The sequence below is a fragment of the Mustela putorius genome, unplaced genomic scaffold (assembly GCF_011764305.1).
Source record: "Mustela putorius furo isolate JIRA1106 unplaced genomic scaffold, ASM1176430v1.1 tig00000145_pilon_pilon_pilon, whole genome shotgun sequence".
NCBI classification, from domain to species: domain Eukaryota; kingdom Metazoa; phylum Chordata; class Mammalia; order Carnivora; family Mustelidae; genus Mustela; species Mustela putorius.
In genome coordinates this window covers 20,173,063-20,185,950 of record NW_025421294.1, presented here as the reverse complement: position 1 = coordinate 20,185,950, position 12,888 = coordinate 20,173,063, and positions in this window count along the sequence as shown.

The window sequence follows — 12,888 nt, the reverse complement described above, 5'->3', positions numbered from 1 at the left end:
GGCTCAGGGTGATAGGAAAGGACCCTCTCCAAACCTTAATCCTGGACTCCCACCAGTTCGCCCTGGCAAGAGAAACGCCATTATTGACCCTCACCATCCAATCTGCCTGCCCTGGTCTAATCCAAATGACAATTGCAGAGCTCATGTGACCCAGTGTATGCATGGAGCCACAGTTTAAAAATAAGGGACAGCCCAGAAACAAAACAAAACAAAAAAAAGAACAGGTTTTCAGTGTTTCATCTCTCAAAAGATCTGACAACCTACAGCAACACTTCTGTGTTGGTCATAAATCTCAGTGGTCTGGGACTTCTCCCTCAGCTACACCCCACCTCCCTAAAGTCCTCCCCTTGGCCAGCACAGTCTTCCTCTTACTCATACTCTTTACTGTGCAGTTTGATTCAGCCTCGCTGGCATTTTGCAGGGAAGGAGGAATAAGAATAAATCTGACTGACGCGTGGAACAAAAGGGGTGCTAGTGAGCAGAAGGGCAGAACCAAGCAGTGGGGATTGGGGAAGGGACTTTCCAGTTCTCTCTTTGCTCTTCCACCTCCGCATCCAAATCATGGTCCACTACAGCCGCAATCGCTTTAGAGGTCATTTTGTTCCCCAAAAGGGGATGGTACAATGACGCAGGTAAGGACAGCTCCAGAGTCCCTTCCTGACCCACCTCTACCTGCTGTGTGACCTGAGCAAGTTACTTAATCTCTCTTCACCTTGGTTTCCTTTTCTGCAAAATGGAGAGGTTAAAGTAGTGCCTATCACAGGGTTGTTGGAAAGCTTCATCTGTGGAAATATACAGGTACATGGAAAGGGTGTGATACACTCACTCTAAGCACTCAGTGAATGTTTCCCATTCCTTATTTCTGTTTGTGCGTCACTTCCACAGTGGCTCTGGATTAAAACCAGCTTACCTATCACTCCCTCGTTCTGGTACATGCCAGGATCTTGTTTTCATCGACCACCCTTTTGCCACATTGGACCACATTGTTCTCATCGTGCTTCTCCCACTTCCCAAGGTTGTCATCTTATCGATTCCACCTCTTGTGTTACTCCTCACCCAGTATCCCAGCACCCCTGCACTCCTGATCACCTCAACTGTCTCCAGAGGCCTCCAGGGCTCATTGGTTCTCCTGCTTTCCTGTTGGGCAGTAGAGGGCACATGATCACCCTCGCTGGGTCCTAATGAGATGGGCCAATTGGAGTGGGCATGGACTCTGAGGAGCATGTTTCTTGTAGGAAGGAACACTTCCATGCAATCATTTCATTTATTTCTCAGATTTTTATTGAGCATCTCTTCTGGACTAACCACTGTTCAAGGGTTTAGAGATATAACAATGAGCAGAAATAGACTGTGGGGAGCTTGTTCTACTACGGGAGTGAGACATTTACAAAGAACCCCCAAATAAATGTGTAGAGTCATTACAAAGCAAGATGAATGTTACAAAGGTGAGTAGTATAAGAGTATACATCAGAGGAAGCTGATCTAGTCTGGGGGGTCTGGGAAGGCCTCTCGTAGAAGCCGTGTTTAATTAAGCTGAGATCAGAAAGAAGGGTTAACTGGGGGTGGGAAGAGAATGTCATAGGCCAAGGAACCACATGTGCAAAGGTCCTGAGGTGGGAGCAAACCTAGTAATAGAGACAGAGCAAAGAGTTGGAAGTTTGAGGCCACCTGAGATTCAGGGTGAGACCTCAGGGGCCAGGCCATGTAGACCCTTGTAGTCCTTGGGTGGGATTTGGTCTCCATTCCAAGAAGAGTGTAAGCATGGGGTTATATGTACAGACTTGGACTTTAGGAATGCCTGCAGGGAGGATGTTAGGATCAGCACAGCTCTCCCCACCTCCAATTTCTCTGGCCTGAGGACTGCACCACCTCCCCCACTCACACCCCTCTCCATGAAGCCCCTCCCCATTGCCCTTCTCACATTTTTGTGAGGATGAGGTCATCATGGGGGAGGGGAGGGAGTCCCAGTCCTCTAAGCCTTCTTTATCCTAAAGGGCTAGGGCAACCCCCAACACAGGGAGGGGGGAGGGGAGAAACAGACTCAGTACCTCGCCCTTCCCCCCATCTAAAGCCCCAACTAGAGCCCTGTTTCCTACCATCCCAGACTGTTGTGGAACAGTGAGCCGTAGGTATAAGAAGATATTTTTATGCAATCTTACATTTTATGAAGGGCATCTCATCTTGCCACTACCACTGACTTCCACTGGGGCCTTAGGCAGCTGACCCCCTCTTGAGGTCTCAGTTTCCCTGTGCAAGTTTACTGGAGTGGGATCTAAAGTTCCAGATGGTGACTGTAGTTAACAATACTGTATTGTATACTTGGAATTTGGTAAGGCAGTGGATCTTAAATGTTCTGACTACACATACTTGCAAAACGGTACGTATGTGATGGGACTGATGTGTTAACTAACTTCATTGTGGTAATCACTTCCTAATATATATATATATATAAATCAAATCATCAAGTTGTATACTTTAAAGTCATACAATTTATTGAGCAATTATACCTCAGTAAAGTGGGAAAATTTTTTTTTTTGTAATGGGCAGCACTGTCCAATAGAACTTTCTTACTGAGGAACATGTTCTGCATCTGTTCTGTCCAACATGGTAGCCACTAGATACCTATGGTCATGAAGACACTGACAAGCAGCTGGTGAGCCACAGGAGCTGGATTATTTTATTTTATTTTTAATCTACCCTTAAATAGCCCCATGTAGCTAGTGGCTGCCATACTGGACAGCACGGGAAGATCATAAACTTTTATGAAAATCTGATGACAGTTATGGACTCCTCCTTAGAAAAATATCCACGTGCTCTATCAGAGATGGGCCCCTCTGGTCCCATTTCTGTATCCCAGGCAAGCACAGCTGACTGGCTGGAGCTCAGATCCTTCTACTCTGCCCTTCTTTCTGCTTCAAAAACGCAGGAAAAGTGGGTCCTTGCCTGGAGGTAGAATGACTGGGATGTCCCAGGAACTAACAGATCACAGTTGTAAGCCTAGTTTTCTGCCCCTAGCCTGGGGCACTCCCCACATATCTAAAGAAAGGCAAGGTAGTGAAGGGCTGGGTGCAGGGGTAAGGGGAGATTCTCTCGGTATTGACCTGAACTTCCTCCTGCCCTGCTTCCACCCACCCAAATGCCACTGGGCCGGTTCCTCTTGCAGCTTACAACTCCATTGGAATGTGAGGCTCTGCTCTGGAGATGGGATTGTGCCATGGGCTCCACAGTGTTTATGAACTGAGGGATTTGGAGTAGTCAGAGGGTGGAAGACCTAAGCCTAGAGGGTGGGTCCCTGGACTCCAGTCCAGCCCCTCGTGGCCTCCCTGCACTGGAAAAGGGAGCAATCACTGTGTGCTGCTCGGGACCTTCTCCCTGCGGCTACCTCCTCCCACCCCCAGCGCCACCCGCTCAGTCCTGATGTTTTTACTGTTTTTCCAGATCATCTGAGAGTCAGACCCTGTCCACACCCAGGAATATGGAGGTCTGGGGGGCTCACAGAAACTCACCCCCTGCCCGGCATGGATGGATGTGTCCTCTCATTGTGGGGAAAGAATATTGTCTTCCCTTGTGTTGCTGGATCCAGCCACTCCTTCCCAGAAAACTTCTTACACAGACCCATTTACAGGGGACAACCTTCACTGGGACTTAACTTTTCCACCTTCTGCTCTCCTCTCCCTCCTTGCTGTTCTTGCCCACCCTCCCCCCTTTTTTTCTCAGATGTCCACCCCTCTGCCCCCCATCTGCAAAGAAGTTGGTCAGTCCCTGCCCCCACAGGGTCTCTCTATTCTTCTGGTTTCAGCAGCAGCGTTGGAGTGGTCAGACGCCGGCTCTGGGACTGACCCCAATGTGGGTAACACAGTGGGGAGAAAGGTCTTGGAAACCCCTTGTCTAGGTCCTCTAGGAACAGAGCATGTGGCCAGGATTCAGGTGAAAGCCCGCGGGGCTGAGGGAGAGGAAGAGGAAAATTTGGGCAGGGAAGACACGAGACAGGGGGGTTCAATGCCTTACTGTGTTGTCTTGCTTCATATGGGCCAAAGAGAGACACTGCAGGCTGCTTAGCCAGAGTGTGTATACTCAGTCTGTGGTCAGACTCCTCTAGAAGACCATAAAGAGGAAGCATACCTTGGAGTAGCCCACAGCTTCCAACCATTTCCTATCCCCATGGGTCAGAGTTCACCCCAATCTTCTGGGTTCTGTCAACCAATTTTGGCGGCACTCAGAAACCAGGTCCCACAGTACATAGCATGGCCTTTCATCTACACTCAAAGGTGAGAGGCAACGTCAGAGAGAACAGGGAAGTAGTCAAGGCATTGGAGAAGAAAGGTTTGTGTCTCAGTACAATCTAACCCTTGTGCCACTGAGATCCATTCACACCCCTGCATTACATCAGACTTCCCTACTACAACATGGGGCCTCCATTTTTGTCCATGTTAACAAAGTTGTCATTACTTTTTCCCCAGAAAGGGAGGTATAATCCACTGTAAACAAGGCCCCTTCGAGGTGACGAGGTGACGTGACGCTAGATGTGAATCAAGGAAAACAAAGACAAGAGGGTTAATGAAGCAAGCATTGTCCCCACTGCTGTAGCTGGTCCGGACTCTGTAACTGATATGGTCTCCCTCCTCCTTCCCCCAGTTAACCCTCTGCAGAGCTCAACTACTTGCCAAGAGAGATGATACAGGTTTTCATCTCTGAGAGCTCTGATCCCTTGGTTGCCTTCCTTTTGGGGACTGTCCTTGGTGAGGCTGCCCATTGCCAATTACAACTGGGTGGAAGGTTCTAGGAGATGCCCGGTGAATCTCCTGGCTGGGTGCAGGCATACCCTTCCCTGCCCTTTTTGCATGTACATGCATTCCACCCACAGCTCTTGTGCCTCATGGTCACCAGGATGAATGACCTTGACTGGTATGGTAATGAAGAATTGAATGTCCTTTTTGGCTATTTGGTGCCCCCCGCATGAGAAGCATAAAGGGGCCAGGTGGAAGCCTCAACTTCCTGTTTAGTGCAGACGTTACCGTGTTCCCTAGTACAGTTCTGCCTTGGTGGGAACTAGGACCTCTAACTGGCAAAGCCCACTGTTTTGGGAACAAGAAGCAAAAATTGTGCAGATCCAAGAGTGAGATGGGCCACTTCCACTTCCACATTGATTCTGAGACCTGTAATTTCTAGGTGTTGGGGACACGGTACTATTCGAAACAAACACCATGCCCAGGAGTTCAGGGCCCACACCTACATGTGTCATGTTGCTGCTGGTGACTTCTGAGCATTCCAACAGGCTGCCCCACTGTTCTGCAAGGCCCCGTGCTTCTGGGCGGTAAGGCACAACTAAGTAAGACCAATGGATCTGTTGCATGGATCACCATGTCATTATTACATCATAGCATATGACAAATTAACTCAAAATGGGTCACAATCTGAATATAAGAGCTGAAAGTGCATAAGTCTGAGGTGACCTCATTACAGTGCCTTCTTCGTGGAAGCACAGTGGACAAGGAAGACAATCTGGAACCCTAAGCACACACTGGTTCTAGTAAGGATGAATGACTGTGCTCTCCAGGATGGAAGGAAGGGATTCAGGGCAACCCACCTGCCACCAGGAGCTCGGCTGATCTTCTGAGGAGGAGAACCACACCTGCTGCTTGCTGTGGCCTTGCTTTAGAAAGATGGAGCCCTCAGAGTGTAGGAACTGGCTCAGTCTTGATGAGGGAGAGTCCAAGGTATTGAGCCCAGGTATTGCCCCCAATCCTGGTACCATGACCACTGTGTTCAAAAGCTATTGTGCACAGATTTGGGGTGGACAGGAAGAGGGGCACTCACCTCAGGAATCATTCTGTCTGCATCTGGCTGCAGGTGCTCTGTAGGGTTTGGAGACCCAGAAGCTTGCACATTTGGTACCCACTTCCAGAAGTCTGTCCATCTACCTTTCCCTAGTACTCTTTGTCAGTGATCTTGGTTTTGTTCCTTCCAGGCTCCTGACCAGTGAGCCAAACCATTCCCTACTTCTCTAGAATTAGAGAATATCCACATCTCAGACCACCTCACCTTCTAGATGAAGCTGATAACCGAGCGTACTGCTCAAGGTTTTGCACACTGGGTGGAACTTCTCTTTGCCACTGTCCTTTAAGGTCACCCCTCAGAGGGCTGTGACGGGGCACCAGTCCACCTCAAACCCCACCAGCATACCACACAGACCATCTGTGAGTCCCTTTGTTGTCATCTGAGAAGGGACACAAGCTTTAGGACCCAATATCCCCCTCCATTCCTATCTGCCCACGACTTCCTCTCTAATCCTGACTCACTGGGAACAGGTCCCTCACCACCTGGCCTCCAGTCTTGCTTCACGTCCTTGCCAGACCAGGCTAGACAGGACCTAGTGTGCTACTTCCTCCTGGGTCTTGGGGCAGGGTGCTGCCTTCCCAAGGCCTTAACATCCTCACTCAGTAACCACATGATAACAGCATCAACAATAATTCCTGTTGATGGGCACTCTTCTTGTGCCAGGCAGTGTGCTGATAAGCAGGGCCAGCACTAGGGTGAAAAGAATGAGGAGCTTAGGGTGCAAATTTTAAGAAGTTCTCAGTGTCATACAAGTGCCAAGTCCCTTAAATTTGGGGCTCCAGTCACTTGCTTTTCTCTAGTCCTGACCTGACCGATAAACTCTTAACATGTTTCTCTATTCATTCTCACAAGTAAATACTACTACCCCCTTTTACAGATGAGATAACTGATCCCAAGGTTCATTCGCCAAAGTCATACTGTTAGTAACCAGCACAGCCGTGTTTTCCCAATTTTAAGGCCCGAGCTCTCAACCTCTCAGCTGTATCCACCCAACTTAGCCTGGCCTGAGCCCCCAAGAAGGCTCCCTGAGAGTGATCTTCCACAAAATCAAAATCCCACTCATATGTGGGCTGCAGGACCAGCCTGCACTGATGCAGGCAGGCTGGGTCCAAGGACCCAGAGGAGGATCCCACAGTGTCAGGCAAGAGACTGACTGTAGGACAGAAATCAAATGTGAGCCAGAGAAAGTGAAAACCGAGTTTACGGAGTAGTGTGAGTGACAGAGGAGAGCAGGCGGAGTGTCTGGAGAGAGGAATGAGTCTTGTCATTGCTCGGGGTAGGGGTTTGTTGATACTGAAGAAGGTCTGGCGTACCTGTTTCCTCAGGAATTCGTGGCGGGCTCCAATCAAAGGCGAGTGTCAGGTGAACACCTGGCGTTATTTCAGAACTTACCAAAGGTAGCCAACACCAGCTGAGGTTCGTTTGAAGGTAATGTCCTAGACTGTATTTGGGATCTGGCTCTTCTTAGGTGTTAGCAGGTGTGTGGGGATCTAGGACAAAACTCAGAGAACAATTAACCTTCTTGCTTCCCCCTTGAAGTGGGAGCATAGCTTTTTTGGCTTATTCAGAGGCAAAATATGAAACATGAGTAAATGGGACGTGGCAGGAAAACAGCAGAGAGGGGGCCTTTCTGAAATGGAGCCTCTACTTCAGCAACCATGCCCCTTCTCAGCACTGGCAAAGCCCAAACACGTTCCGCCCAGGTACCCAAAGGAAGGGGCCGCGCCGGAGCAGGCAAAAAGAGGGTCCTTTCCTGACCATGTCCACTAGATGGCGCCCCAACACCGAGCCACAGAGCTCGGACCGCCGAGTGGGCGGCCCCCCAGCGGAGAGACACAGAGCAAGGCCCTCCCTCTCTCCTGGCCAGCCTTCCCAGGACCCGGCGTTGGGGGTTCCCACCCAGGTCTGAGCCTCGGCCTTCCTCGTGAGCGCTGCCCACCGACCCAGGTCCAAATCCTCCTCTGCTCTCCCCGCTCTCTAATCTCCCACCCCTTTCCCTGCCGCCCTCAAGGGGTGGACTCAAGGCGAGGAGGCTTCGCAGGACACCTGGGAGAGAATCTTCCTGCTTTCTCCTACAAATTGAGCAGTGCCCAGCACCTCCCAGTGCCTCCACAGCACTGCCTCTTCCCTCCGTTCCCTTCCTGAATTCCCCAGGCCCTCCCTGTCACTCCCACCCTCTCAGCTTCTGCCTGTCTTCTGAGGCAGGGACCATTAAGGCCGTTTCCACAGATTTGGTGATGCAAATACATGCAAATATATGCAAATCGCCATGTAAAGGAGGCTTGCCACTGTGGTTCTAAGTGGCTGTCACAGCTTCTCTGACACCTGTTCTGAGAGACAGCTGCCCTGCCCCCTCCTGCTCAGGCATCTATCTGCTATTTACCCCCCTTCTCTTCCAAAGCTGGCTCCTGGCCCCCTTTCCTTCAGGGACCCTGGGGGCTTCTGGTTACAAAGGACCCTTGGGGTCTTGTCTCCAAACTCTCTAGAGGGGGCAAGGAGGGAACCACATCTTAAGGAGCACACACTTTGCCATCTGAAAATTACACCATTTCCTGCCTGTGTGGCCTTGGAAAAACAGCTTAATCTCTCTGAGCCTCAGTTTCATCATCAGTAGAATGGGAATAATGATAATATTCCCTTCATAAGGCTGTTGTAAAGATTCCACACAATGCTACGTGTGAAGTGCTTACCATGCTGCCTTTGAACATTAGCTCTTTACATTGTGATTATCACCAACCCTGCTGGTTATCCTATTCTCGGGGCTCAAGCTTGGAGACAAGGATACAGATGGACACAGCTCAGGCGTGTGCCCATGTGGCCTTATCCGTGTGCATGCATGTGCGTTCACGCGTGCACAGCTGACAGCCTCACGCACTGGCAGGGCACATGCGCGGGTACACACACATTCAGAAACACACACAGGAGGAGGCTGTGGGAGGTGGAATCTGACTCATCGAGACCAGAGCTGTGGGTGGTGCTTTTGTCCTGATTTCCGGGGCTCCATGCTCCATTTCGAACAAGGAAATCTATGGGGGATGGCACAGCCAAGCCTCTAACCGAAGCTCTTTGTGTGGGCCCTTTCTTGCACCAACCCCCTCCCCAGCTGGTCCCAACCCAGCTCTGTCATCTAGGCTTTTCCTTCCTCTGACCTTGCCCTAAACGCCGCCAAGTCCCCGAGGGAAGAGTCCTTGACATCATAGTGTAAGTCCTCGATGACATCATGGAGCAGGTGCTGCTGGCTCCCAGGAGCATGGCCCCAGGGCTTGGTGAGCATAGTGGGGAAGGAGGTCTGGGGGGCAAGCAGGTAGGCTCCAGTTCAGTTAAGTCCTGGTTTTGTGTGACCTTTGGTAGTTTCCTTAACCTCTAGGTCTCAGTTTCTTCACCAGTGAAACAAGGTGAGTCTTACCGAACTCAGAGTGTTTCTGTGTCTTTCCAGTGAGATAATGCACATAAACATGTCCTTTAGGGGTGCCTGCATGGCTCAGTCGTTGGGTGTCTGCTTTCTGCTCAGGTCATGATCCCAGGGTCCCAAGTCTGAGCCCCGCGTCAGGCTCCCTGGTCAGTGGGAAGCCTGCTTCTCCTTCTCCCACTCCTCCAGTTAGTGTTCCCTCTCTTGCTCTCTCTCTGTCAAATAAATAAATAGACAAATAAATAAATATGTCATTTATGTTCATACGTGGCCATCATTTTGGCTGATGCTTATCAAAGTCAGGGCACAACGTCTGGGCAGCCCCACCCCTAGCAGTTTTATCCCCTTGCCTGGAGCTGCCCCTCCTTCCCAGTCCTCAGGCTGGGAGGGAAGGAGGGTGGCAGTGTCACCTGCTACACGGGGTCTCAGAGGGCCACCTCCTAGGTTGGGCATGGGTGGGGATGTCATACCTGTGTCTCAGGAGACCGGTTAGGCCAGCTCTTCTTCTCTCACAGGGAAATATTGGTCAAGATGGGACAGAGTTGAGAGTTCTTTCTTTGAAAGGAAACTGCCATTGACTATGCCATTGACTGTGCCCCTGGGATGTGCCAGCTACCGTGCTGGGTGCTGTTTCACGGGAGCTCTTTTCACCTTCCCAGCTGTCCTGTGAAATCACCACTAGCGTCCCTAGTGCATGAAACAAGAAGAAAATGAGTGACATGCCCAAGGACGCACAGTGGGTAAATAGAAGAGCTGGGAGGCACGTGAACTCCCATTCCATGCTCTCTGCCTCGCCACACCTATCAGTAGTTTTAACCCATTCATGTAGACTCCCTGGGCATGGCATTAGGGAGTATCAGTTCCCTGAATGTGCGGGGAGAAGGTTCTCTATTTCTTGGGTCAGTCTCTGGAGAGCCCTGTGGGCAATGTCAGAGCTGGTGTAAGCTAGTTAATATACTGGAAATGTCCCCAGGTGTCATACACTTGGCTCCCAGCCAGTGGTTACATGACATCAGGGAGGGGACACAGGTGCACGGGACACAGGTGCACGGAGGTAGGGGGCAGGCTGGGGGCAGCCTAGACACCTGCTGAAGGTTCAGTCCTATGCCAGTGGGTAGGTGGGTGGGGAGGGGGAAGCAGCAGATGGACAGGGTCGGGGTGGGAGCAGGGATGCTGAGTCGGCTCTAAAGCCCAAGGTGACTCGAGAATCTGCCAGGAAGAGGCAAGTGTGAAGGAGAAAAAAGGAAGGGAGGGGAGGGGAGCTGTAGTGGAGGAGAAACTGAGGCAGCCCATGGGGGAAGGACAACGGGGTCAGGGTGGTTGCCAGAAAATGGTTCAGTGTGCTGGTTCTGGGGTGAGATGACTCCCATGGCAAGAATGGTCCTTCAGTTTCCTCAGCTGCAAACCAGGGCACAAAGAGTGTGTACCCCAAGAACCTCCAGTTCTCTATCACCAGAACCTAAACTTCCTTCTGGCCTAACTGCCAAGAAACGAGCCACAGGGACCTGAATCACTGTTGGGCCAGCTTCAGAAGGCTCCAGAGGCCGGCGTCCCACCCCCGTCTAACCACATACTCATTTCTCAAAGCAATGGTCACCTTTTCTCAGACATGCAGAGTAGGGGCTCCAAGAATATTCATTGAAAAGATGAAGCAAACAATACATGTCAGTCGGCCCGGTACGTTGGTCAGTAACAGCACCTTAGCTGTTTTCATATCAGCAGATATTTCTGGAGCGTCCACTTATGCTTAGCCAAGAAGACCCTCCCCTCCCCTCCTGGTCTCACAGATCAGTGGGTAAAGAGTTCAAAGTGAATGGGGCGCCTGGGCATCTCAGTAGGTTGGGTCTGCCTTTAGCTCAGGTCATGATCCCAGGGTCCTGGGATAGAGCCCCACATCGGGCTCCCTGCTTGGCAGGAGGCCTGCTTCTCCCTCCCCCACTCCCCTTGCTTGTGTTCCCTCTCTTGCTGTGTCTCCCCTTGTCAAATAAATAAATAAAATCTTTTTTTTTTTTTAAAGAGTTTAAGGTGGTGATGAGTGCTACCGGGGTGCCCTCAGGGGTGTCCCCAAACCAAGGCCCAGAAGAGAAGGTGGCCAAAGTTTGGAGGAAAAAAACGTGCGTGGTTAGGCTGGGTTGGGGAGCCAGCCCCTGGAGCCCTCTGAAGCAGGCCCTTCTCAGCCCCAGCAGTGATTAAGGTCCTTGTGGCTGGTTACTCGGCAGCCAGGCCGGAAGAAAAAGCCCGTAATTAACAAGCTGACACTCACACAACCACATGTCGGCCCGCCCAAGTGCTGGGATAGCTGTCTGTCAGTTGTAGCTGCTGGTGGAATTTTTTAGACAGCTGGGCTCAAGCCGGGAAATGAATATAAGTTACATTTCTATGCATCGTTGTTCGTGGTGGTAAAAAAAATTAATCAGTGACATAGCTGTGACACATACTCATTTAAGAGTCTACAGAGAAATGTTCATTTGTCAGAGGCAGCAAAGAAGAGATTATGTGTCAGCCGGGGAGGGGTGAAATATTTATACAATGGCTAATAAACACCGGTGTGTAAGGGGGTCAATTGATTGTGTCAGTGGCCACATGACAAATACACCATTGAGCAGCCTTGGGCACTACCCTTGTGCCCGGGGGCTCCATTCTGATGACAAATACACAACGTGTTACTGTTAATGCTCCCCACCGACCACCTGCCCGGCCCTCTTTGCCGTCTGGGCAACCACAGATTACTAGGAAGCAGAATTCCCAGGGAAGCTGCCTACCCCCAAATTCATTAAGTTGAACTTGAAGTTGGTAAATTACTCCCCAACTGCCAAAACAGCTGCAAAAAACCCATTTCTTTGTGTATGTGCTGTTTTTTAAAACTTCATGTTTCTGAGTTTCAGAAGGCCCAGAAAATGACTGGCCTCATTCCCTGTCTCCACCCAGACCATATAGCAGCTCCCCTGATACACATCTCACCCTGTCCTGTGCCCCCATGGGCACAGTGCTCTTTCTGGGCCCGGACCCCCACTGCCATTGCCTAATGGGACAGGAATCTGGTCGAGACATTTGTCGTCCCCAGGCAAGAGGCCCCTGACTCACCTTCCTCTATGGAGTCACGAGAATGGCTATCAAACTTCCTGGAAGGAGAAAGACCTCCTATCAGCAATGACCACTACTCGTTTTTGAGCTCTGATCACCTGCCAGGCCCCAAGTGTCAAGCACTCTACATACATTATTTCATGGAATCTTACACAACCCTTGAGGGAGTTCTAATACTCAGTCCAGTATAACAAGAAAACCCAAACTTAGAGAAGTAGCTTGTCTAAGGCTCCCAATTACATAGATGGAGGTGGGATTCCAATCAGGTAGGACTCAGGAGCATGGCCTTCTTGGTCCTAGCTTGCCTGTTCGACCATGTTGGATCTATGCCTCTCATGGTTAACACCTGAAAATCTTAATCCCGGAGTTTAAACAATTTAGATTCTAAGTGATTCATTTATAGCCTAGAAGACTATAAACTTCTGGAGGCAGAGGCTGTGTCCCACACTCTTTACTCACCACATTCACTCCAGAAAAACCTGGCTGATTCTAACTCTCAACTGGGGAGGGCCATTCCCAAGCCCCAAAGTGCCCCCCACCATCCTGGCTGAAAACTG